Consider the following 25796-nt stretch of genomic DNA (forward strand, 5'->3'; position numbering starts at 1 on the left):
CCATTTATTCCTACTCTCTGCTTTCTGCTTCTTAACCAATTCCTTATCCACAAGAGGACCTCTCCTCTTCTTCCATGACTGCTAAGCTTCCTCAGAAGTCTTTGGTGAGGTACCTTGTCAAACACTTTTTGAAAGTCTAAGTACACTATGTCCACTGGATCACCTCTATCCGCAAGATGACCTCTCCTCTTATTCCATGACTGCTAAGCTTCCTCAGAAGTCTTTGGTGAGGTACCCTGTCAAACACTTTTTGAAAGTCTAAGTACACTATGTCCACTGGATCACCTCTATCTATATGCTTGTTGACACTGTCAAAGAATTCTAATAGGTTACTGAGACAGGACTTTCCCTTGCAGAAGCCATGCTGGCTCTGCTTCAGCAAGGCTTGTTCTTCTGTGTGCTTAGTTAATCTAGCTTTAATAATAATTTCTACCAGTTTTCCAGGGACAGAAGTTAAGCTAACTGGCCTGTAATTTCCAGGATCCCCCCTGGATCCCTTTTTGAAGATTGGTGTTACATTTGCCACTTTCCAGTCCTCAGGCACGGAGGAGGACCTGAGGGACAAGTTACATATTTTAGTTAGCAGATCAGCAATTTCACATTTGAGTTCTTTGAGAACTCTTGGGTGGATGCCATCCGGGCCTGGTGATTTGTCAGTTTTTATATTGTCCATTAAGCCTAGAACTTCCTCTCTCATTACCACTATTTGTCTCAGTTCCTCAGAATCCCTTCCTGCAAATGTTAGTTCAGGTTCAGGGATCTGCCCTATATCTTTCACTGTGAAGACAGATGCAAAAAATTCATTTAGCTTCTCTGCAATCTCCTTATCGTTCTTTAGTACACCTTTGACTCCCTTATCATCGAAGGGTCCAATTGCCTCCCTAGATGGTCTCCTGCTTTGAATGTATTTATAGAATTTTTTGTTGTTGGTTTTTATGTTCTTAGCAATATGCTCCTCAAATTCTTTTTTAGCATCCCTTATTGTCTTCTTGCATTTCTTTTGCCAGAGTTTGTGTTCCTTTTTATTTTATTCATTCTGACAAGACTTCCATTTTCTGAAGGAAGACTTTTTGCCTCTAAGAGCTTCCTTGACTTTGCTCGTTAACCATGCTGGCATCTTCTTGGCCCTGGCGGTACCTTTTCTGATCTGTGGTATGCACTCCAGTTGAGCTTCTAATATAGTGTTTTTAAACAACTTCCAAGCATTTTCAAGTGATGTGACCCTCTGGACTTTGTTTTTCAGCTTTCTTTTTACCAATCCCCTCATTTTTGTGAAGTTTCCTCTTTTGAAGTCAAAATAAAGAAACCAGATGGGCAAAAGAGTGCAAAATAATTGAAGAAATGACTTGAATCTTGATATATTTTGTGATTTTGTACACATTAGTTTTTAAAAAGCCACTTGGTTGTTCACAATAAGTTATTATAACTAATGGTATATTTAATAAGAGTTGCTAGCCTTGAAAGATTTCTGGATCTTACCATGTGACAGTTGGCAGGCTCAGCAGAAAGCTTCAGCCCTGCTGAGAAATATGGAAGATTTTGAGTGCCTGTCTGTGACAATATCTGGATACTATAGTTGTTCCTTACAGCATGTTCAGAATATTTAGTTTTGCATCTTTTAAAATATTTTTATTTATTTATTTAAAATATTTCTATCCCACCCTTCTACCCTGCAATAGGACACTCAGGGTGGCTCGTAATAAAATCATACACAACAAAATCATACACAATAAAAACACAACAAAACCATTAAAACAGATAGAATATATAAAATACATGGCTTTCCCCGAAGAATCCTGGGAATGGTATTTTGTTAAAGATGCTGAGAGTTGTTAAGAGACTCCTATTCCCCTCACAGAGCTACAATTTCCAGTGTTCCCTGGGAAAAGGAACTGATTGTTAAACCACTCTGAAGTCTAACAACACTTGAAGAGCCACAGGTTCCCTAACCCTGCCTTACATTGTGCTGGTCAGCATAGCAGGACTATGGGCTTGTTTTTTTAAATCCGTTTAATAGTCTGTTAACTTGAAAGCAATTCACGATGGCTGGGAATCTGTCAAGCAAATATTATGGTCCTTCAATGGTCTAATCAACATTGATTTGTATCAATTAATGGAAAATATTGTCCAGGCTGATTTTTCAACAATCTCTCAAATGTTTATTGGGAATGGGGGGAAGCTCTCAGGATTTATGAAATGGTGCCTGAAGGTGAGCCACAGAGCAAAGTGGTCTGAAATACAGAAGCTTTATTATACTTTGGAGCCAGGCTTCATTCACAATGTCTCTGACATTTCTATAAACACATTAACTTTTAAGCAGTCCAGAAGCGAGGTCCTCCTCCCCTCCCTGTTTAAATAAATGTAACTTTGGGGCTTAGAAAAGAGACACAATTATCTGATAGGCATTTCCACATCAAGCAACTCTTAACCTCTGTTCCTAAATATGTGCAGTAGAATACTTGCCTGCAGCCCTATTGGGGCATTAATTCTCTTGTGTTAGTCAAGTAGCACTGCCCCCTAGCCTACATGCGAAGAATGTTATCTGTAATGATGGAGCCTTTGCAAGCACAGCTTTATACGTCTGTTCTTTCTGCTTTAAATTATAAATTTGCAAGCGGAGCATGGTGGTGTTTTGCCACCCCTAGAGCCTTTGGCTCAAGCAACTGTTTACTTGCTTTCAGTTAAAAAAAAAAATAGAATCCAATCCACAGCAAGTCAGGACAGAGGTGCCCTAGCCCAGTAGTCAGCCTACTTTGTTCAGTGGGGCAGCCACAGTTTTAGTTGAGGCATTTCATAATGGACTATGTAAAGGTCAAGCTAACAGAAAATTTAGTATGCACACCGGGAATTAAATGACTGGCATATTTTTTTCTTTCATAAGAAAAAATGATGTTAAGGATACAGTGAACAAGGGGATACCAAAAGGTACCAACTCCTCATTGAGGGTCCTTCTTTCTAGTCTTGTTCCTTACCTTTAGATTTTACTTTCTGTTGGACCATCAAGGGGAAGAAAATTAACTGGTTGCTAAATAATGGACTAATGAAGTAATTGGAAACAAAATTGTGGAAAGCAATTGGTTTTTTCCTATTGGTTGCTAGGTTGACTTTTCTGCCCAGAAACTCTGGAAAGGCCTCCTGTTGAGCTGCAAACATTGGGAAAGTCAGAAATTAGGCGTGAGTTACAGCCCAGGTGGCCAGCCAGCCAGCTAACAGTAGTGTGCACAGCAGTGTTTCTATTCCTCTAGGACTGTTTTCATCCTTTGCCATCAAATACTCATGAAAAAGGAGAAAAAATAGCTACTATAAATGTGAGTATAGTGAGTGTTCTAAAAGAGTATAGCATAATTTAGGTAGATTTTTTTTCAGATCACTTTAAATTATTTCTTTATTTCATGATTTAGCAATAAACACCCGATCCTGCTCTACTCATCATCATAACTTCAGAATAAACAAACTCTTACTTCTTACTGCAGGCAAATAAGCATAATTCCTTGGAATCTTGCCACCCAGGATGCTTCTGAGAAGCTTATTCAGCAGCATCCTGGGTTCCTGATTCCCTGGGACATTACATCTCCAAGGGATATCAGTGTCTGAAATGTTGTTTACTGCATTAAAAGCTGAATCATAATCACAACAGCAGCCCTTCTCATCCCTGTAATGGCTGCCAGGTGAGTGTGGAGGAACATGAAAGGGGCAAGAGAGGCTCTTGGGGTAGAGGTCAGTTGGGAGAGCCCTCCAGGCCTAGTTGTGTTCCTCAAGTGTAGATACAGGGCTCCAGGGCTCATTGCTTTCCTGATGACAGTTTCATGAGCATGATGAGACCTAGAGTTCAGGATGAGCCCAAGAATAAAATGAACTGAAACACAGCCATCATTCAAACTTATTCCAGTGTTGCTATGCAGTTCGCCAACCAAACTATACAAAAAGGCATAGGGGAAAGTGCTCATACAAATGAATATATGAGTGAAAATAATATACAAAAATGCATTATATTATGGGAAATGGCGTGCAGAAATGTGTACATTCATCAAAACTAATGTAGGAGAAATTCACACTAAAATGCTGGAGACGTTTCATGAGGATTTTTTAAATCACAAATTGCTGCAGAAATGTAGAGAACTGAATCCAAGATTGGAAAAACAGGAAACTGAAATAACTGAAACTGACAGATCATTCAATCCCTAGCCATAAATAATGGCCAATTTCGGTTGCTTGGCATGTACATTTGAATGACACACATGGTGGTAACATACACATTATGTTTTCAGAGGTACGTATAAAATGTTTTGCACATATTGGGCTAGTGGAGGAAGAACACTGGTTCATGCCTGGTGTGTCTGATTCTTTCTCCTCAAAAAAGTGTGTGCATTGAGGGGGGGGAGGAGATTGCTAGAGTTCCACACAATTAAGTAAATGGTAAAAGTCCTGTAATGGAACTGACCCAGTGCCGGTTGAGCTTTCTGCTGAGAAATATGATGCATTAGGAGAAAATAGAGATAAATACATATGGAGAGAGATTGTTTTCATGTACAGTGTGCCACAACTGCATGTTTTAAAAAGTTGAATATTTGTTCCCATATTATGTTGACAGGGCTTTTTTGTGGGGGAGGGGGAGGATGATTCCTGATAGTCCGTAGCAGTAGGGGGAGGTATAAGACAAACAGTGGGTTGTGGGAGGCTGGCAGTGAAGCAGAGGGGAAGGGGCCACACAGTGTGAGAAAGATGGGGCTGGAAATGCTTAAGAAAGGGTTTTGCTTTAAATGCATGGATTGAGAAAAGCCTGGTAGCCAAAAACAAAAGCAGCCAGAAAGCTAAATGCATGCAGCTGAAAAACGTAAACAATTTGAGTGGAAGACATGAGAGATGGCCAGGAGAGCATTAATAAAACTAGGCTCTCATCCAAGCCTTAATCTGAGCCAGCAGGACTCACCAGACCTCGGCCCAGGAACCAGCTTTTGAAGGCCAGGCCTCAGCTAGGGCCTGAGATGTGCAAAATAAATAATAAAAAGAGTGCACTTTGGAATGTGCAAAGTTGTGATTCAGTGTTAGACTGCATGCTTTGCATTCAAAAGGCCCCAGGGCATCTCCAGGTAGGGCAGGGAGAGAATCCTGTCTGAACCCTGGAGCCACTGCCAAGTCAGTGTAGACAATATTGAGCTAGATGGACCGATGGTCTGAAATATGAAGCAACATCCTTTGTACAGTCAGCGGGTAACCACAGACAGTCTCTAAGGTCATGGAGTTTTTTTAGTCCCCTTACTTTTTTGGGAGCCAGGTCCCAGCAGGGTCCCTGTGTCTCCAGCATCCTATGAGCCAATAAGCATGAAGCCACTGAGAAGAGTTTTCTAACTTGTTTCCTTGTTCTTTCCTACTAATTGGAGCCAATCAGAGTGAAAGGAGTTCCTATTAGTTTCTACTTCAAAAAGTCAAGTTATGAAGAGTGAGAATTCTGTAACTACAGAAGAAGAGACAGTGAATCCTTTTGACAGCGTCCCATCTACATCATCAAGCAGTTTGGTAGCACCAGGAGATAAACATGAAGACAATGAATTCAGTATTTCAAGCAATATCTCTGGCAGTGAGAAAGGACTGTCAAATGGTGACAGTGACAGATAAGCAGTAGGCAGAATTCAAGCCTAGCCAGGTCATTCTCTAGTTTTAGAAGGATAATCTTAGAAGGGGGCATGGCTGTTGACTATCAGGAAGGGACTCTGTGCTTCTGAGTTTGCCACTACACTGCTCACAATCCCTGTGCACCTTAGGAACATAGAAACATAGGAATGGGAAACTGTGGCCTTCCAACTCCCATCAGCCTCAGCCAGCAGGGCCAATAACCAGGAATCATGGGAACTGTAGTCCAACAACATCTGAAGGGCCATGAACCCTCTATCCCTTCTCTGAAGAAGTGAGTCCACCATTGTTTTCTTTTACATTTTGTTCTTCAGAGGGACACCATCACAGTTTTAACTACTTGGCTTAACCATCCAGTTCCAGCTCTAGAATCTTTATTCACTAACAGGCAAAAAAAAATCCCTTGTGGTTTAAGAATGTACCTATAGCCAACGGATATTTCTATCAAACTTTAAAAAGCAGGGAATTTGGGCAGCTATAGTGAATGCACCCGGGAGCAAGAGACCTGACTTCCACTCTGAGATATTGTACTGCCACAACTCACCATATGCTCAGAGGCACGTTACCAAATTTTTTCAAGTTACACAGGAAGTAGATTGGAATGTGAAAGACCAACCCAAATTGTGTTTGCATTTTTACAAATTTGTAGGGCTATACTGATATTATGATGTTTGCACTCACACCAAAGAAGACTCGTGACACAATAATGGAATAATGTCATATTTATTAAATATAACATACTACATCAAATGCAAGTCAGCCAATTATTCAAATCTAAATTACTTCGGGCAGGTGAGGCTAAACCTAACTGTTAGGGAATACTCCCTCGCCTTCTAAAGGCAAATAATTCTCCTCAGGCTATAACTCTAGAGTTAAGGATGCGGGTGAAATCCTCCCTCCTTGCTATTGGAGTCCGATGTGGTTCCAACCTCCGCACCATGACCATAATGTGCAAGCCAGTTCCACGAGGACACACCCCAGATCCCAACCAGGGATTAAGCCCTGATGGTTCCCTAGGGGGTGCCCTTTACCAGAATGCCTTAACCGCCTCAATTTAACCCCCAATATACCTCACCTGCCTGAATTCCATGCCAGCCAAAACAGACACACCGCAACCCAACCAAACAAGCCAATTGAATTAAACCCAAGCAGTATGGAGTAGGCAAAACGAAAAGGGATTCTGAAATCAGGATCCCCCTCAAAAAAATTCCTACTCAGCCCCATCGTGGTGACTAGCAAAGCCCATACTGACGAGGGAGGGAGGGTGGGTGCAGCAAGGCGAAAAAGGCAATGCTAAGGGGAAGGAGCAGCCTTATATCTGCCGCTCAAACCCCTGCCTGATTGGCGAAACCATCCCACATGGCACAAACGCAGAGCGTCGAGAACATTCCCGAGCCTTCTATCTAATTAGGGTGGCTGCAAAAACGCCCCTGAATCAGGAACGCCATTGCACCCACACCAAAGAAGACTCATGACACAATAATGGAATAATGTTATATTTATTAAATATAACATACTACATCAAATGCAAATCAGCCAATTATTCAAATCTAAATTACTTCGGGCAGGTGAGGCTAAACCTAACTGTTAGGGAATACTCCCTCGTCTTCTAAAGGCAAATAATTCTCCTCAGGCTATAACTCCAGAGTCAAGGATGCGGGTGAAATCCTCCCTCCTTGCTATTGGAGTCTGATGTGGTTCCAACCTCCGCACCATGGCCCCGCCGTACAGGCGTTCACCATAATGCGCAAGCCAGTTCCATGAGGACACACCCCAGATCCCAACCAGGGATTAAGCCCTGATGGTTCCCTAGGGGATGCCCTTTACCAGAATGCCTTAACCGCCTCAATTTAACCCCCAATATACCTCACCTGCCCGAATTCCATGCCACAAGAGGGGATCAGCTGAAGCTTGGTCCCCTCAACCCAAAGAGGAAAACAATCCCTCAAGGCCCCTCCTAATATCTTCCAAAAACAAGTCACACCCTTGCTCCGAAAGATGAACCCCATCATCCCGAAACAAGTGTGGAGAATGGAACCTAATCCTATCATGAGGAATAAAAGCCCCACCCATGGACAAAACCAAGTCCCTGATTTTCCTATTAACCCACTTCCTGGACCTATCAATCCTGTTGGGATGAATCGCACCCCTCCATACCCGTCTCACAAGCATGTCAGACCACACAAGTATGAGATCAGGATAGGAGCGAATGGGCCACGTGAAATCACGAGTGACCCTAAGCAGCAAATCCATACCAGGCCGCTGCACCAAGTCATTTCCCCCCAAATGGATTAACAAGACGTGAGGCCGGCTAGCCGAAGACATGATTTGGCACACCGCTGGCATAAACGCATCCCATAACATGCCCCTCCGAGCCTCCCAACTAACTGTAGCCCAAGCAGAAAGCTGGAGCTGCGTCCCAGAAACGGTCGAAGAGGCCCTCCGGTGAGCCCAAAACAGAATTGAATGGCCACACAGGACGATCCTGGCGGGGACTGGAAGGCTCAGGACACCTAAAGAAAACAAAATGAACAAGTACTTAACATCAATACCTAACATAAGATTTGAAAGCAGGAGAACGCCACCTGCCAATTGCCTGTATATCAGTGACATACATGCCCACAAGGGCAGCGGCCGTAGCCGCCCCAATCCGAAAGGAACGCAGCCCATAGACTCCAGCATCACGTCCACTGGCCAACAAGACCCGCCGAACAACGGCCCAGAATTGAAACCGAGTCAGGGCAGAGCCATCCGCATATATGAAGAGATAACGCTGGCCGAACAGCCGTATAGACAAGAATTGACGCATTGCAGACACATGGCATAATTCAGGGACCTGGCAAACGCGTAATGAAACAATAGCGCCATGGCCCTTCTGATCAGTCTTAGAGACCTGTAGGGAAAACCTGACCATATCTGCACCTAACGTGCAATCACCAAAGCATAAGGCAAGATATGACACATCGCGCTTAGAGAGGACTAAAACTTCACTAGGGCGAAAAGCACCATAGAACATCGTCAGAGTTACTGCGGCGAACAGGTGCGACTCATACTGAGATGAGCATAGAGAACGAAATAATGCCAGGATCTGGAGGAGGACATCAGGCGTGATTGGCCTCCTCCGGTCAGAGGGCCTGGGAGCGGAACGCAACCAACCCTCAAGGACCTTTCTGACCCTAAAATCTACAGAATGATCCGGCAGTCCCCGTGCCTTAGAAATAAAGGCCAGCGCAGAGAGGAGTCCAGCGATAGTAGAAACAGAAATATTTTGCTCTTTTAAATATAACATAAACTGCAATAACTGAGAAGCAGGAATGGGCCACGCAATAGGCAGATCAGCGCTGATTCGGAAAGCCTGGAACTTCGCAAAAGAATGCTCATACGCTTTTTGAGTACTGGGAGCAAGGGCAGAAGCAATAGCGGCCCTGACTTCTAATTGCCAAGGTTCCACAGGAAAGGTGGGACCGGGACCGGATCCAGAGCTGCTCCAGGTGCAAGCTCGCGAAAGCGCGCCATCTGTAAGCGGGAAAGAGCATCAGCAACACAGTTCTGTAAACCTGGAACATGCCATGCAATGAATAGGATATTAAACCACAAACATTGCAAAACGAAGGCACGCACCAGGCGCATAATGCAAGGAGATTTAGAAGTCTGAGCATTGATGACACACACAGTGGACAAATTGTCACACCAAAAACGTACAGTGCGATTTTGAAATGCCAAGGGCCAGACATAAACCGCTACCACTATTGGAAAAAATTCCAAAAATGTCATGTCAGCAGTGACGCCAGCGGCCTGCCACTTAGAAGGCCACCTCTCAGCGCACCATTGGGATCTGAAAATTACTCCGAAACCAAGCCCCCCAGCAGCAGCTTCCAAAAGTAAATCCTCGCGCAAAAAGGAGAGACCATTAAAATCCTCCAAAAATTCAAGCCACATTTGTACATCTGCTCTCATCCCAACAGTGACCCTAATGAAGTGGAAATGAGAGCAAACTCCCTTCATAGCGTCACAAAGATGCCTGAGGAATGCGCGACCAGGGGAAATGACTTTAGAAGCAAAAACTAAATGGCCTACAAGTTCCTGCAACTGGGCCAATGTGATCTTCTTCAAGACCAATGCTGAGCGAAGGCGTAGCTGCAAGGCGAGCAACTTATCTTGTGGCAAACTAGAAGACTGAGCCACAGTATCTAATTGAATACCTAAATAGGTAAGTGAAGTAGAAGGGCCCCAAGACTTTTCTGGAGCTAAAGGGACACCTAACTCAGAGGTTAAAGCTTCAAAGGATTGCATCAAATGGAGGCACTGGGAAGACCCAGTCTGCCCTACAAACAAAAAATCATCCAGATAATGAGCTGAAAAGGAGGAAGAAGCCCTCCTTCGCAATGCCCACTCGAGGAAAGTGCTAAATGCTTCAAAAGCAGCACAAGACACGGAACAACCCATTGGCATGGCCCTATCGACGTAAAACTGGCCTTGAAATTTGAAACCTAACAAATCTACATCAGCAGGGTGTACTGGAAGGAGACGGAAATTTATTTATTTATTTATTTATTTATTTTTAAAACTTATATACCGCCCGACTAGCAATAGCTCTCTGGGCGGTGAACATAGATACAATAAAATACAATATAATACAAAAACATCAGTCTAAAATCAAATTTCACAATCTAAAAACAGCAAAGGCTAAAATCAAATTACAAACATTACAATCATTAACAAAAAATTAAAATGCCTCGGAGTAGAGAAAGGTTTTAACCTGGCGCCGAAAGGATGATAGTGTCGGTGCCAGGCGAACCTCCTCGGGGATACTATTCCATAGTTCGGGGGCCACCACTGAGAAGGCCCTTGATCTTGTCACTGCCCTCCAGGCCTCCCTATGAGTCGGGACCCGGAGGAGGGCCTTCATAGCAGACCGTAGTGTACGAGCCGGTTCATAGCGGGAGAGGCGTTTCGACAGATATTGAGGTCCCACGCCGTATAAGGCTTTATAGGTTAATACCAACACTTTGAATTTGGCCCGGAAGCGTATTGGAAGCCAGTGCAAGCGGGCCAAAACAGGTGTTATATGGTCAGACCACTTCGTTCTTGTTAGCAGTCTGGCCGCCGCATTTTGCACCAGCTGTAGCTTCCGAACCGTTTTCAGAGGTAGCCCTACATAGAGCGCATTACAGTAATCCAAACGTGAGGTTACCAGAGCATGTACTACTGATGTAAGATCCTCCTTACTCAGGTAGGGACGTAGCTGGGCTACCAATCGAAGTTGGTAGAACGCATTCCATGCTACTGAGGCTACATGGGCCTCAAGTGACAGGGAAGAGTCTAGAACGACTCCCAGACTACGAACCTGTTCCTTTAGGGGGAGTGTAACCCCATCCAGGACAGGATATGTATCCACCATCTGATTGGAAAAACCATCCACCAACAGCATCTCAGTCTTATCAGGATTTAATATCACACTTCGCCATTAAAGCACCCCTACCAGCATGACGAACCACTCTCATGGCCTCATCAAAAGATGTATATTTGACCGATGCATAACTTGGAGAAATGCCATCGTTAACAGAGGCACCTTTAGGGAATGACAAATTATGGATAAGCCGATATTCGCCAGGCTGCTTCTTAGGGACAATACCTAATGGAGAAATCCTCAAATTTTCTAATGGAGGAAAGGGGAAGGGGCCTGAAATACGATCAGCAATTATCTCTTTAGTGAGTTTAGCTAACACTACCGGGGTCATAGTCCTAAGAGAGGGCTGATTGGCGGAATCAAAAGCCACCCTAGGACCCACAAAAGGGATGCGAAAGCTGTCAGTAAATCCCCGCAGCAGGAAACTTGCGGCTTGCCTATTAGGATAAACATTTAACAACCCAGCGAGCGGAATCAACTTAATAGGGCTACTGGCCTTGCGACGTACCGCCGCTATTGCCAGACCCACGTTTTGGATGTTGTTGCTCCCCTGAACCCTGGCGAACCCGCTGAGCACGCCGGCATGAGGAACTGGGGTGGGTGCCACCACACAGTCCGCAGACATGTCGGAACCTACAGGGACGCCGAAGGCATCGGCCGGTGCTATTAAATGTCCAACAGACTTGCTGGGATTGAACCCATTGCCTGCCTTGGCCAGAGCCAAAGGCAGAAGGCTGCACACGAGCGAAAAGATGCCCACTATCGGCTCTATCACCGAGAGTTGGCCTGTCGGGTGTCATGGAGCGCAGCCACAGACCTGGATGCTCCACGTCCCAACAAAGAGCGGGATCCAATGCCGCCCTTTGCCTGAAATTCTCATCACACCTCAACCAAGCAGTTCCAGAGAATTCACGAAAGGCCCGATGAATAATGTCCTGATATTTTATCATGGACAGGGCCCTAGACGGATAAGCCTGCGTCATGACGCCCATATAGATTGTGTAGGCGTTCAGCCAGTTAGGCCATACGCGATCAACCCTCTTTTTCATGACTGCCTCTCGCTCCCTTAAATCCTGACCTTCCTTAGGTTTGATCTCATTCTAATGAAAAAGGAGAGTAAACAAATCAATGTACTCTCTGTGCCAAATCTTTTCTTTCGCCGTTACCAGTAAATGGTCGCCTAAAGGAAGAGAGGTGTCACCTTGTGGGTAAACACCTTGAGGAAGAGGCAAAAAAGTAGGGGATGTACTAGAGGAAGCCAAGGATGGCTGCCATGGAGACACGGCCGCAGCAGGCCATGGAAGCTGAGGCTGCTGCAGAACCAGAACCCCCCCATAAACACAAAAGGTTGTGGAACACTGCCTGGCTGCTGAGAACCTGTTGTGGGAGGGTCTAGAGCGAGAAAACCAGGAGCCAGAATCTGTGTGTGGCAAGCATGAGGTGCAATATGCTCACCTGTATAAGCAGCGGGAGAGGCAATGCACCCAGAAGCCTCAGCAGGTATAGGCGGGATCCCAGGCAGATGAGAGGGAAGCTGTCCTTGAAGTGGCCCAGCGGCAGCTGGGACTGGGAGCATAGAAGAGGAAATTGCTGGTGAAACCACAGGCGACCCAACCGAAGGCATTGGAACAGCGGGCTCAGGAACAGGCACTGCAGCTTCCAGAACACCAATCCTGGAAACCAAATCAGCAAGAATATTCGACTTAGAACCCTTGGCAGCCAAGCGGGCAGATTTCTTACCTGAAGGGGCGGAACTCGGACCCGCCTCCGTATCCTGTGGCTGCCTACGTTCCCTTTCCAAAGCATCCACTCCTCGCCACCAAAGCTCAGATGGTGCCCATATCTTCATCTGATGACTGGTGCTGTTGAGATGGAGGGCGCTTAGGAGCCTGCTTTACGATACGAACCCCTTTTTTCTGTTGAGCCTTCCTGGGCAGCATGATTAAACACAGAATTGACAATAATGTAAGTAACAAGTAAATTGCTAAATGCAAAACAACATCAAAATTAGAAAATTAAGAAGGAACAAAAAGCAACCCAAAACTCCAACAAAATGGAAAAATAAACAGTCGAAATTGAAACCAAATTCTGTTTTTTGTTTTTTTTGTTTTTGGAGGGGGGGTACTAGAGGGAACGATGCAGGAGGGGGAGGAGTTTATAAATGAAGAAATGAATTAACAAACCTAACCCAAATTATGAATTCAAACAACCCTTATAGCAATTAAAAGATAATTATTTGAGCAATTAATTATATATATCTTAATAAAAACCTAAAGGCTATATGAGACAAACAATAGAAACTCTGAAACTATAGGCTACTGCAACAATAATAAGGCAAACTTGAAAATATGCGGGGGACGACGACGAATCAAATTAATAACAAAAGGAGCCAAGGGATAGAAATAACCAGGAGCGTTGCCGCCAACAGCCCCTTTAATAAAACACACTGGGCAAACCAAACAGCAACAAACGCTTTAAACTGCAAAGAAATCAATAATGGAGCAAACAGCCGGCAAGCCGATGGGAAGCCGACGGGCGCGTGGGTGGCCGCCCGCAGCCCAGCTGATCGGCGGGAACACGAGCAAAGTAAATGAAAGGGAAACTCAAAGAATGGGAGGAGACAGCAGCAAGGATAATCAAGCGAATATAAAAAGGAAACGATCACCAATGAAACGCTGAGGAGCCCTTGCAAATGAGGACCAGCAGAAGCTGCCGCAAGGCGAAAAAGGCAACGCTAAGGGGAAGGAGCAGCCTTATATCTGCCGCTCAAACCCCTGCCTGATTGGCGAAACCATCCCACGTGGCACAAACGCAGAGCGTCAAGAACATTCCCGAGCCTTCTATCTAATTAGGGTGGCTGCAAAAACGCCCCTGAATCAGGAAAGCCATTGTATTAGTGTACATTCAAAGCTTTCTGTGTCTATATAGGAGTGGTTTTATTATTTTGTTGTTATGGTATGGTATCTTTACTTTGTTTTCAGCAATATTGTAAGTTGCTTGGAGACCTTTGCGTAGTAAGCAACTCATAAATGAATGAATGTAATTCAAAAGGATGGCCGTGTTTCTGTTCTCATCTTGTTTTGGAAAGTGTGAATTTGATAAATTTGGCTTTAAATGTGACCTGAATTGAATTTCTCCCCAATCCCTAGTCCAGGATAAATTATATATTTAACTTGTATGCCGCTTTCTATTTCAAGAAATATCTAAGCCAGCGTTACCCAACCTTTTTTGACCCAACGCCCCTTTGCAAAATCTTTTTGTGCCAAACGCCCCCCCCCAGATTAAGTATTTGCCAGTGCTTCCTATTCTTCCCTTAAAACAGTGGTTCTCAACCTTTTTTGCTCCATTCCCCCCTTTCACCATTGTTCAGAATATAATTCCCCCCTTTCCAAGATAGTCTCTTATAGCGTGTTGACGTTTCATGAGTGATGGTGGTGTTTCTCGTGAGAGAAAAATTTCTTAGTTTATATTATAACAGAATTTCTTGGAGCACTTTCTGGTCTTTAAATAATAATTTAATTTTGCAAATGAAAATAATGCTGCATGTTCAAGAATCGATTTTAATCTGTGACATTCAATAAACTTTACTGAATGTCGCAGATTAAATTAAAAACAAACTACAATTTTACAGATTGTACATAATCTACAGGACATCACACTTTGCTGAATAGTGGTCCCAATTCCCCCCCTGGAACCCTAAAATTCCCCCCCGGGGGGAATTCCCCCCTTGTGGAGAACCCATGCCTTAAAATATGAGTAATGCATAAAAGGTATTTTCACTGATTATTACTGATCGTTTTTATAATGCCTTTTTATTGCACTTAGATTGCACATTGAATTCTGAGTATGATTTATTAATAAACATACATAGTTATAGAAAAGTAAATAAAATGGGATTTATTATAAAATACTAGTGTGATCCTTGAGCTTGATAATTTTTGGCTAACTTCACAATATCTGGAGTATATAAATCCATAAAATACACGCAAGAAACAAATTGCAGATATAGGAGTTGTTTCTTATTTCACAAATCCAAAAAACATAAGCAAAAACTAATTAAGTCCACACAGTATGAACCAATAGAATACATGGTGTTACTTAACAACAAACTCATTCAGTTTACCGACATTGTTTCATTAAACAAGTTCATTTAAACATCACAGAAACAACGGGTAGCTAGTGTGTCCCATTCCTGAAGAAAACCAGCAAATAACCGACTGTCTGCGTCACCCATTTGCACACAGCACTCATCCGTTGGAAGAATGCACCCTCCACCAATACACCCAGCTTATCAAACACTCTCTCATGATTGGTTCCAACATCCCTCAAGACAGCATTGGAACATTACCTAGTAAAGGATACATATAAAGTCAGAGCACCTAGCGAGGGAGCCTACTCCACGAGCTAGAGGGAGCCCCAGCTGACGAAGCATCAAGGCCCCAGCTGACAAAGCATCAAGGCGAGTTAAGCAGCAGAGTGAAAAGAGGGTAAGTAGCTCCCATTTATTCCATTATTTAATTGAATTAAAACAGCTCAGAGAAATAAGCAATAAGGGCAGCCTAAGGACACCCTGAGCTAGGAGCCAAATCCTGAAAGAACCTATATCTTAGGAGACAGATCCTAGGAGAAGGAAGCCTATAGAAAGCTAGTGTTCAACACCACCCTAGCAGGAAAGCTTCAGGGGACACTGTAAATAAGGCTAAATTCCAGTCAGAGAGAAGGGGAAAAAGGAAACTCCACCGATACATACAGGGAGAGAGTCAGCTCAGTCCTTGCTGAAAAGGGCAGCTTCAGCCTTCCTGAAACACAACCACAAGCTCTGTTTCCCTAGGTTAAAGAAAGGTCAGGCTGTTCTAGGTGGGAAAACAACAAACACAAAAGACTTGCCTGGAAGTCGCAGCCCCTTGCTGAGATTAAAAGCAGCCAAAAGCTTAAACAGCCCCGCCCCTCGCTCAGGAAGGAAGCCTGCCTTCCTGCCTTCAAAGGAAGGAAGCCTGAGATAATACTAAAGAGGTATGCCCCAGCTGATAGTTGAGCCATCAGCCTCAAGTAACACATCATTGGCTGGCAGCAGTAGCTGGGAGGAACCAGCCACACATATAAAGTCAGAGCACCTAGCGAGGCAGCCTGCTCCATGAGCTAGAGAGAGCCCCAGCTGACAAAGCATCAAGGCAAGTTAAGCAGCAGAGCGAGTTCGGCAGCAGGGCAAGGAGGCCAGGGCCCCGCACTCTGCCCTTCTGTTCCCTGACCTCAACTAAACCACAGTCTCCAACCTATTGACGTAATAAACCTCAAACAAAACCATGCAGGTAAGAAGCCAGCAGGGGTGTGGGGGCTTTCCAGTGTTTTGCACAGCCTGCAGCATGTACGACTATCTGCCTGTTGGACAGCAGTCGTGGGTGTGCTCTCGGTGCAATGAGCTCCTGGCTCTGCGGGAATGACTTCATTTCCGTGAGGCCAAGGTGGCAGACCTGGAAAAGCTGAGAGAGGCAGAGAGGTGTGTGGAGGAGGCCTTCAGGGATGTTATAGCTGTGTCCCACTCCAGCGATGATAACTCTCCTGCTATCATGGAGAACGATGGTCTCGGGGAAGGAGAGCATCCAGCTGAGGAAGAGGGAAACGATCCCTTAGAAGGGACCCATTCCATGGGGGATGAGCAGCTATCCTCTCGTGCCGAGGATATATCTCCAGGGGGTGGAGGGATCCTTGTAGTGGGTGATTCGATCATTAGGAACATAGACAGTGGGGTGTGTGATGGGCATGTAGACCGCAAGGTGTTTTGCCTGCCTGGTGCGAAGGTTGCAGATATCGCCCGTCGTTTAGATAGTTTGGTAGATAGTGCTGGGGAGGAGTCAGTGGTCGTGGTGCACGTTGGCACCAACGACATGGGGAAATGCAGCCGTGAGGTCCTGGAAGCCAAATTTAGGTTGCTAGGTAGGATGCTGAAAGCCAGGACCTCCAAGGTGGCTTTCTCTGAAATGCTACCGGTTCCACGCGCAGGACCAGCCAGACAGGCCCAGCTTTGCAGTCTCAATGCGTGGATGAGATGATGGTGTCGGGTGGAAGTGTTTAGATTTGTTAGGCACTGGGGAACATTTTGGGACAAGCCGGGCCTGTACAAAAGGGATGGGCTCCACTTGAACCAGAATGGAACCAGACTGCTGCCACTTAAAATTAAAAAGGTAGCAGAGCAGCTTTTAAACTGACTGAGGGGGGAAACCCAACAGGAGCTGAGAAAGGTCCGGTTCGGAATAAACCTCCCCCCTGGGATAAAAACTAAAGAAATGATGAAATTTTAAAAGGGGTAGGCCTAGAAGTAGGCATTGTGAGAGCAGGGGCACAGGATATAAATTCAGAAGAGCAAAATTACCACAGGCCAAACCACAAGTGCCAAAGACACTTGAAGAGAGACACTGCTTACAAGTGCCTGTACGCTAATGCTAGGAGCCTCCGAACCAAGATGGGAGAACTGGAGTGCTTGGTCTTAGAGGAGAGCATTGATATAGTGAGCATAACGGAGACCTGGTGGAATGGAGAAAACCAGTGGGATACGGTTATCCCTGGATATAAACTATATTGGAAGGACAGGGAAGGACGTATTGGTGGCGGAGTCGCTCTATACGTGAAAGAAGGCATTGAATCCAGCAAGCTCGAAACCCCAAAAGAGGCAGACTCCTCCACAGAATCATTGTGGGTGGTGATACCATGCCCCAGGAGGGACTTAATACTGGGATCGATCTATCGTCCCCCTGATCAAAATGCTCAGGTAGACCTTGAGATGAGATATGAAATTGAGGAAGCATCCAAACTAGGAAATGTGGTAGTAATGGGTGACTTCAACTACCTGGACATAGACTGGCCGCATATGTGTTCCAGTCATGACAAAGAAGCAAAGTTTCTAAATATTCTAAATGACTATTCCCTAGACCAGTTGGTCATGGAACCGACCAGAGGGATGGCAACCCTGGACTTAATCCTCAGAGGGGACCGGGACCTGGTGCGAGATGTAAGTGTTGTTGAACCGATTGGGAGCAGTGACCACAGTGCTATTAAATTAAACATACATGTAAACGGCCAATTGCCAAGAAAATCCAACACGGTCACATTTGACTTCAAAAGAGGAAACTTCACAAAAATGAGGGGATTGGTAAAAAGAAAGCTGAAAAACAAAGTCCAGAGGGTCACATCACTTGAAAATGCTTGGAAGTTGTTTAAAAACACTATATTAGAAGCTCAACTGGAGTGCATACCGCAGATCAGAAAAGGTACCGCCAGGGCCAAGAAGATGCCAGCATGGTTAACAAGCAAAGTCAAGGAAGCTCTCAGAGGCAAAAAGTCTTCCTTCAAAAAATGGAAGTCTTGTCCGAATGAAGAAAATAAAAAAGAACACAAACTCTGGCAAAATAAATGCAAGAAGACAATAAGGGATGCTAAAAAAGAATTTGAGGAGCACATTGCTAAGAACATAAAAACCAACAACAAAAAATTCTATAAATACATTCAAAGCAGGAGACCATCTAGGGAGGTGATTGGACCCTTGGATGATAAGGGAGTCAAAGGTGTACTAAAGAACGATAAGGAGATTGCAGAGAAGCTAAATGAATTCTTTGCATCTGTCTTCACAGTGGAAGATATAGGGCAGATCCCTGAACCTGAACTAACATTTGCAGGAAGGGATTCTGAGGAACTGAGACAAATAGTGGTAACGAGAGAGGAAGTTCTAGGCTTAATGGACAATATAAAAACTGACAAATCACCGGGCCCGGATGGCATCCACCCGAGAGTTCTCAAAGAACTCAAATGTGCAATTGCTGATCTGCTAACTAAAATATGTAACTTGTCCCTCGGGTCCTCCTCCGTGCCTGAGGACTGGAAAGTGGCAAATGTAACGCCAATATTCAAAAAGGTATCCAGAGGGGATCCCGGAAATTACAGGCCAGTTAGCTTAACTTCTGTCCCTGGAAAACTGGTAGAAAGTATGATTAAAGCTAGATTAACTAAGCACATAGAAGAACAAGCCTTGCTGAAGCAGAGCCAGCATGGCTTCTGCAAGGGAAAGTCCTGTCTCAGTAACCTATTAGAATTCTTTGAGAGTGTCAACAAGCATATAGATAGAGGTGATCCAGTGGACATAGTGTACTTAGACTTTCAAAAAGCGTTTGACAAGGTACCTCACCAAAGACTTCTGAGGAAGCTTAGCAGTCATGGAATAAGAGGAGAGGTCCTCTTGTGGATAAGGAATTGGTTAAGAAGCAGAAAGCAGAGAGTAGGAATAAATGGACAGTTCTCCCAATGGAGGGCTGTAGAAAGTGGAGTCCCTCAAGGATCGGTATTGGGACCTGTACTTTTCAACTTGTTCATTAATGACCTAGAATTAGGAGTGAGCAGTCAAGTGGCCAAGTTTGCTGACGACACTAAATTGTTCAGGGTTGTTAAAACAAAAAGGGATTGTGAAGAGCTCCAAAAAGATCTCTCCAAACTGAGTGAATGGGCGGAAAAATGGCAAATGCAATTCAATATAAACAAGTGTAAAATTATGCATATTGGAGCAAAAAATCTTAATTTCACATATACGCTCATGGGGTCTGAACTGGCGGTGACCGACCAGGAGAGAGACCTCGGGGTTGTAGTGGACAGCACGATGAAAATGTCGACCCAGTGTGCGGCAGCTGTGAAAAAGGCAAATTCCATGCTAGCGATAATTAGGAAAGGTATTGAAAATAAAACAGCTGATATCATAATGCTGTTGTATAAATCTATGGTGCGGCCGCATTTGGAATACTGTGTACAGTTCTGGTCGCCTCATCTCAAAAAGGATATTATAGAGTTGGAAAAGGTTCAGAAGAGGGCAACCAGAATGATCAAGGGGATGGAGCGACTCCCTTATGAGGAAAGGTTGCAGCATTTGGGGCTTTTTAGTTTAGAGAAAAGGCGGGTCAGAGGAGACATGCTAGAAGTGTATAAAATTATGCATGGCATTGAGAAAGTGGATAGAGAAAAGTTCTTCTCCCTCTCTCATAATACTAGAACTCGTGGACATTAAAAGAAGCTGAATGTTGGAAGATTCAGGACAGACAAAAGGAAGTACTTCTTTACTCAGCGGATAGTTAAACTATGGAATTTGCTCCCACAAGATGCAGTAATGGCCACCAGCTTGGACGGCTTTAAAAGAAGATTAGACAAATTCATGGAGGACAGGGCTATCAATGGCTACTAGCCGTGATGGCTGTGCTGTGCCACCCTAGTCAGAGGCAGCATGCTTCTGAAAACCAGTTGCCGGAAGCCTCAGGAGGGCAGAGTGTTCTTGCACTCGGGTCCTGCTTGCGGGCTTCCCCCAGGCACCTGGTTGGCCACTGTGAGAACAGGATGCTGGACTAGATGGGCCACTGGCCTGATCCAGCAGGCTCTTCTTATGTTCTTATGTTCTAGTGTCGGGGCGTGGCTAATATCCCCATTCCTTGATATGACACTGGCCACTATTCAGAATTTCTTTACTAAAGAGCACACACTATTTATAGTGTTATTTCCATGAACTGAGGCTATTAAATACATTCTAACTGGAGACAAAACAGTTTAAAAATTAATGATTTCTGTATTAAATAAAATTAAACTTAAATGCTTCAACTGTTGCATCAGACCGCCAAATGTCAATGCCCCCTAATGAACCCAAACGCCCCCCTAAAGTTTGTAGTCACGCCAACGCCCCCCTGAAAGGCTGTAACACCCCCACGTTGGGAATCGCTGATCTAAGCAGTGTATGTATCTCAACAAAAATCTATATACATTATATAAAAATACACATTCAGTACAACTGCTATTGCTAATAATATCCCATGTTTTAAGTAACATAATTAAGCAATAAATCTCTCAAACAATGTATATTCGTACATTAAAATAAGTAAAACTAAATAATAACCAAAAGCAAATCATATAAAAAGCAACAAAAATACATCAAGAGACTGCATCAGTATACAAATTTGGATTGATAACCCCTGCTTCTCTTTTATTTTGCATTTCTGACAAGCAGGGATCTGACCTTGTTCAAGCTCTGAAGATCTACACCACCATGTGTGGATAGACCCAAACACTAGAGCTTGGCATCAGTCTCAAGGAACCTCTGCAGGACCCATCTCTCCCTGTGAGGTAGGGGCAAATGCCCACTAATACTCTTCATTTACATTCTAATCCAGCAATGTCTTGAAGGCTCAGCATCTACAATACATGCATGATGCTCCCTTACCCTCAAGAGCTTCCCCAATAATTCACTTAATGGAGGAGAATGACTCCGAGATGCACAGAAGCAATGCTCAGGCTCACACATTCCCCTGAGATGATTGGGAACCTTGTCTGTACCAGAGCTTCATGCAAATATCAGAGCTAGGGATAGGCAAACTCTTTGGTTTCTCTCAGCCTCTCATTTCTCCTGTCATAAGTTCAGTTCTCCCCATTTCCACAGTTTGCATTTTTCTTTTTAAAAAATCACCAGCATTTGTGTGTGAATTTGTCCTAATTTCTGCCTATATTTCTGTAGGCAATTTTGCCAAATATACCCAGTTTCACAAATAAATTTCCTCTGATATAAAGCATTTTTGCATGTTATTTTCACTAATATATACATTTTAATGCACACTTTATTGTAGTATATGCATTTTTGTAAACGTTACTTGGCTGGAAATCTTAATTGCCAAATTAAGAGAATGGCTTTGTTTCAGTTCGCATATTGTTTTGGAAAGTATGAATTAGGTAGATTTGCCTTTAAATTGATTTGAATGCATCCCCTGTCCCTAATCAGAGTGTTGGAATGGGAGACAACAATGGGCCACAGTGACTCCAAAATTTATTTATGCTTTTTATTTACAATATTTGTATACTGCTCTGTTATAAAAAAAAATCCCTCAAAGTGGTTTACGGAAGGAATTAAAACAATAAAATTATTGTCAAAAACAGTTAAAGACGGGTATTTAAAACATTCAAAATAATAAAATCAACAATGAATTAAAAAACAGATAAAAATAATAGCTTTTACATGCCTGAGTAGGCTTGCCTAAACAAAAATGTTTTTAGCAAGTGCCAAAAAGAGTACAATGAAGGTGCCTGCCTAAAGTCAATAGGCAGGGAGTTCCAAAGAGTAGGTGCTGCCACACTAAAGGATTGATTTCTTACAAGAGCAGAACAAGTACTATGTGGCACCTGCAATATGGAAAGCACAACTTGAACTTGGCCTGGTAACAAAGCACCAACCAGTTTAGATTTCAGAGCAGAAGTATTACGTGCTGACATGGTCTCACTCATGTCAGCAATCATGCTGCAGCATTCTGCACTAACTACAGTCCCCGGGTCAAGTTGTTCTGCATGGGGATTTTTGTAACCTTCACTGACTGGCTGCCAGGATTCTTTCAGGTTTGGTTTTTGGTTAGGAACCCTGATTGGTTGTGGGATGCTGAGTTCTCTGCCTTACTCATAGGAATTGTAGTTGGTATGGTATTGCATTTAGGGAATCATCACTGTCTTTTGTTTTTCTTCTCTTGCATTTCATTGACCTCTGACCTCATTCCTTTATATCCATTGAAGCAACAACAATGGTTCCATGTGCTCAGCTCCACCCCTTTAAACCAACTGATGATGCACCTTGTGTCAAACATGACAGTTTGTTTCTTACCAAAAAGTGGTAAAAGAGAATTCACATACTGGGAAGTGTGGATTCAATTGCTGTTGTTCCCAAGCTAATGCCTGTGAAGATAGATCTAACCATGTATGTTTTCTCTCTTGTCAGTTATTACTTACTGGAATTGGATTGGCTGTCAAACAAGTTTATAGCAGCCACAGGGTGGGTAGGAAAGGGTAGAGAATCTTCTTACTCTTACTCATTTCTCAAACCTCTCTCTGCAGTGAAGGGTCAAGTCTGTAAAAAGGTTTGGAGCAGCCACATTAAAAGGCAGGGACAGGGCATTCCAGGCAAGGGGGTTGCCAACCCTGCTTTGATATGGATATATTTGCAGAGGATCCCTAGTCAAGCTTCACCAACAGCACAATCCTAACCGTATCTACTCAGAAGTATGTCCTATTGAGTTCTATGGGGTTTAGTCCCTAAGGATGTAATCCAGTACACACTTAATGTGAGCTAGTCCCATTGAACCCAGTGGAACTTACTTCTGAGTAGACATGTATTGGATTGCAACCTTAGTAAGTGTGTTTAGAATTGCAGCCTTCAGGTGCATCCATCTTTACTCCTGAGCGCTCCCATCTAACATCTCCACAACACTAGGCTCCTTTCTTCCTACAATGGCCTTCTGGTGACTGGCCTGACCTTAGGGCACTTAAACCATTCTTGCCAGAAGCAAGTAGGCTAAATTGAAGGTTTGTTATCCAGGCTTCCTAAGCAGGTGAGAAGGAATGATCCCATCACCCTCAATTTGCTAAGATTTCTATCTTAATTTCCAATCAGATAATTTTTTTGTTTGAGTGGTATGCTCCAAGCAACTGTGGTTGCTGCTTAATGTATCATGCTTAATGACATCACTAGGGATCTGCCCCGTGATATCCCTAGGGCATGCCCCTGAAATTGCAGGGTCTGGGATACTTCTGACCTGGTAATCCTGATCCAGGGTGTTTCTCTCAGTTCTGGCATCCTTGAATATCCATGTGGGGAATGTACTGTTTGAATGTGCAATATAATCTCTACTGTTTCAGTGGTAGGCTCAAAGCAGCTGTAGTTGATGCTTAGTGTATCTGCCTGTGCTTAACGATATCACTAGGGCCCGCCCCATGACTTCACTAGGACCTGCCCCTGAAATCTCAGGGTTTGGGATACTTCTGACCTGGCACCCCTACATTCCTTCCTTTGTTCTCTCTCCACATGAGGATGTGCCATCCTGAGGTGTCACTCAGAGAGATGGCTTAACTTTTCTTTCTCACCTTTACCAGTGGTCTTAACAGACTGATTTGTTGCAACTGCTGTGTAACTCTGCTGACTTCCAATACAGAGCATGCATGAAGCTCCAGTTTGTGGCCTTGGTGTTTAGATAATAAATGTGCCATGAGGCTGGCAATCCTATCATTAAAGGAAACTGTAAAACACAATATTTCAGAGGCCACAAGAGATTCTTTGCTGGTGACAGTGTTCAACTCTAGGAATGACTGATTCCAACTCGGCTAGTTGTACATCCTGTCTATCCAATTTTGCTGTAGTTGAATTTGGATGTCTTTGCTTCCCTTAATACAAACACAGCTGTGTGGTGTTTCTGGTGCTGTTTTCACCATCTCAGGGGATATATTTTGGCAGTGCTTGAAAACTGACCCACAAACATACATCCTGTACTGTGTTTAAAGTATATTTGGGATGGAATGTTCTGTGAATTACATAGAACAATATTACTGATTAAAAAAGATTTTGGTTTTTAAATTAGGGTTTAAATTTTACCCATAACGTTTTGGCAATGTTTGGAAAATTAAGCAGAATGTTCAGTGTTTACTGCATTTCTAAACTGCACATTGGTTTAGAAAGTCCTCCTGACCTGATTGCTCTTCCTCCTTCAGAAATAAGACTGCAAAAGGTTTTTTGTAACGGCTGAGTCTATAGCCTTCCAGGCACTGGGAACCTGAAACTAGTGATGGGTGAAGCTCAACGTGGAAGGTGCTCAGCTAGCGTGAGCTATTTTCCACACAGAAAAAGGGGGGGAAAGTAATCAGAAAATAGCTCATTTTTTCCTGGAGTCTATTCAAAAATTCAGAAACTGTGCTGGTTATTGGCTCTTTTTTATAATTGGGAGTAGAACAAGGCCTGAATACCTCTCTCTACTCCCACAAGCATCCAAAGTCCCCACCCATAAGCCCTTGAACATTATCTTGTCTCTTATCCTCTTCACTTCATCCAAACCCTGCTTGGAGGCCTCTGTGAGGCTTCTATTCCTTTTTGGTGCCTGGAACACTGAAACAACAGTATCCCAGCTGTTCTCAATAGGGATGTCAGGTGCCCTTTGGAAACTACATATCCCAAGGCTCTTTGCATATCTGACACAGCTGAGCATGCTCATGACAATGCCCCAGGTGCAACAAGCTTGGGACGAGTGGTTTCCAGGTGCTAAATGCCCCCTACTCAGATCTCTTGAAAATGCCATAACCTGTACATGATCTGAAGATCAGTTAACATTTTGTTCCAGAAAAGAACTCCTAGAAATGACCATTGATTCATAATGTAGCTGAGCTTTGTGAGCTGAAGAATCTCGCATTAAAACCAGATAATAACAAACCTTGGCAACCTCATTTCATGAAATAGAGTCACTCACAAGTGTTGATTATCTCCCCTGAGGACCGGTGGATGTTTACTGTGGGTCTACCTTCCTTGCTTAGAGGACCTCAGCTATCTTACCTCTTCTGTAGATTTAGGATTCTAGGTGAATCCAAGGTTCCATGGGTCCTATATTGGGCAAGAAGGGTGTTTTCCTGCTTAGGTATCTACTTATTGAACCCTGAGCTTGCCTATTCTCCCAAAACACTCACTGTGACATCCTATTCCTTTCTAGCTGCTACAAAAAGGATATTGTAGAGCTGGAAAAGAATCAGAAAAGGGGAACCAAAATTATCAAGCAGTTGGAGTAACTTCCCTGTAAGGAAGGGCTATAACACTTGAGATTTTTGAATCCAGAGAAATGGTGAATAAGGGTGGACAAGATAGAGATGTACAGTAGGGCCCCACTCATATGGCAGGTTACGTTCCAGACCTCCGCCTAAAAGTGAAACCCTCCAAAAAGCGGAA

The sequence above is a fragment of the Rhineura floridana genome, chromosome 4 (genome assembly GCF_030035675.1).
Source record: "Rhineura floridana isolate rRhiFlo1 chromosome 4, rRhiFlo1.hap2, whole genome shotgun sequence".
NCBI lineage: Eukaryota > Metazoa > Chordata > Lepidosauria > Squamata > Rhineuridae > Rhineura > Rhineura floridana.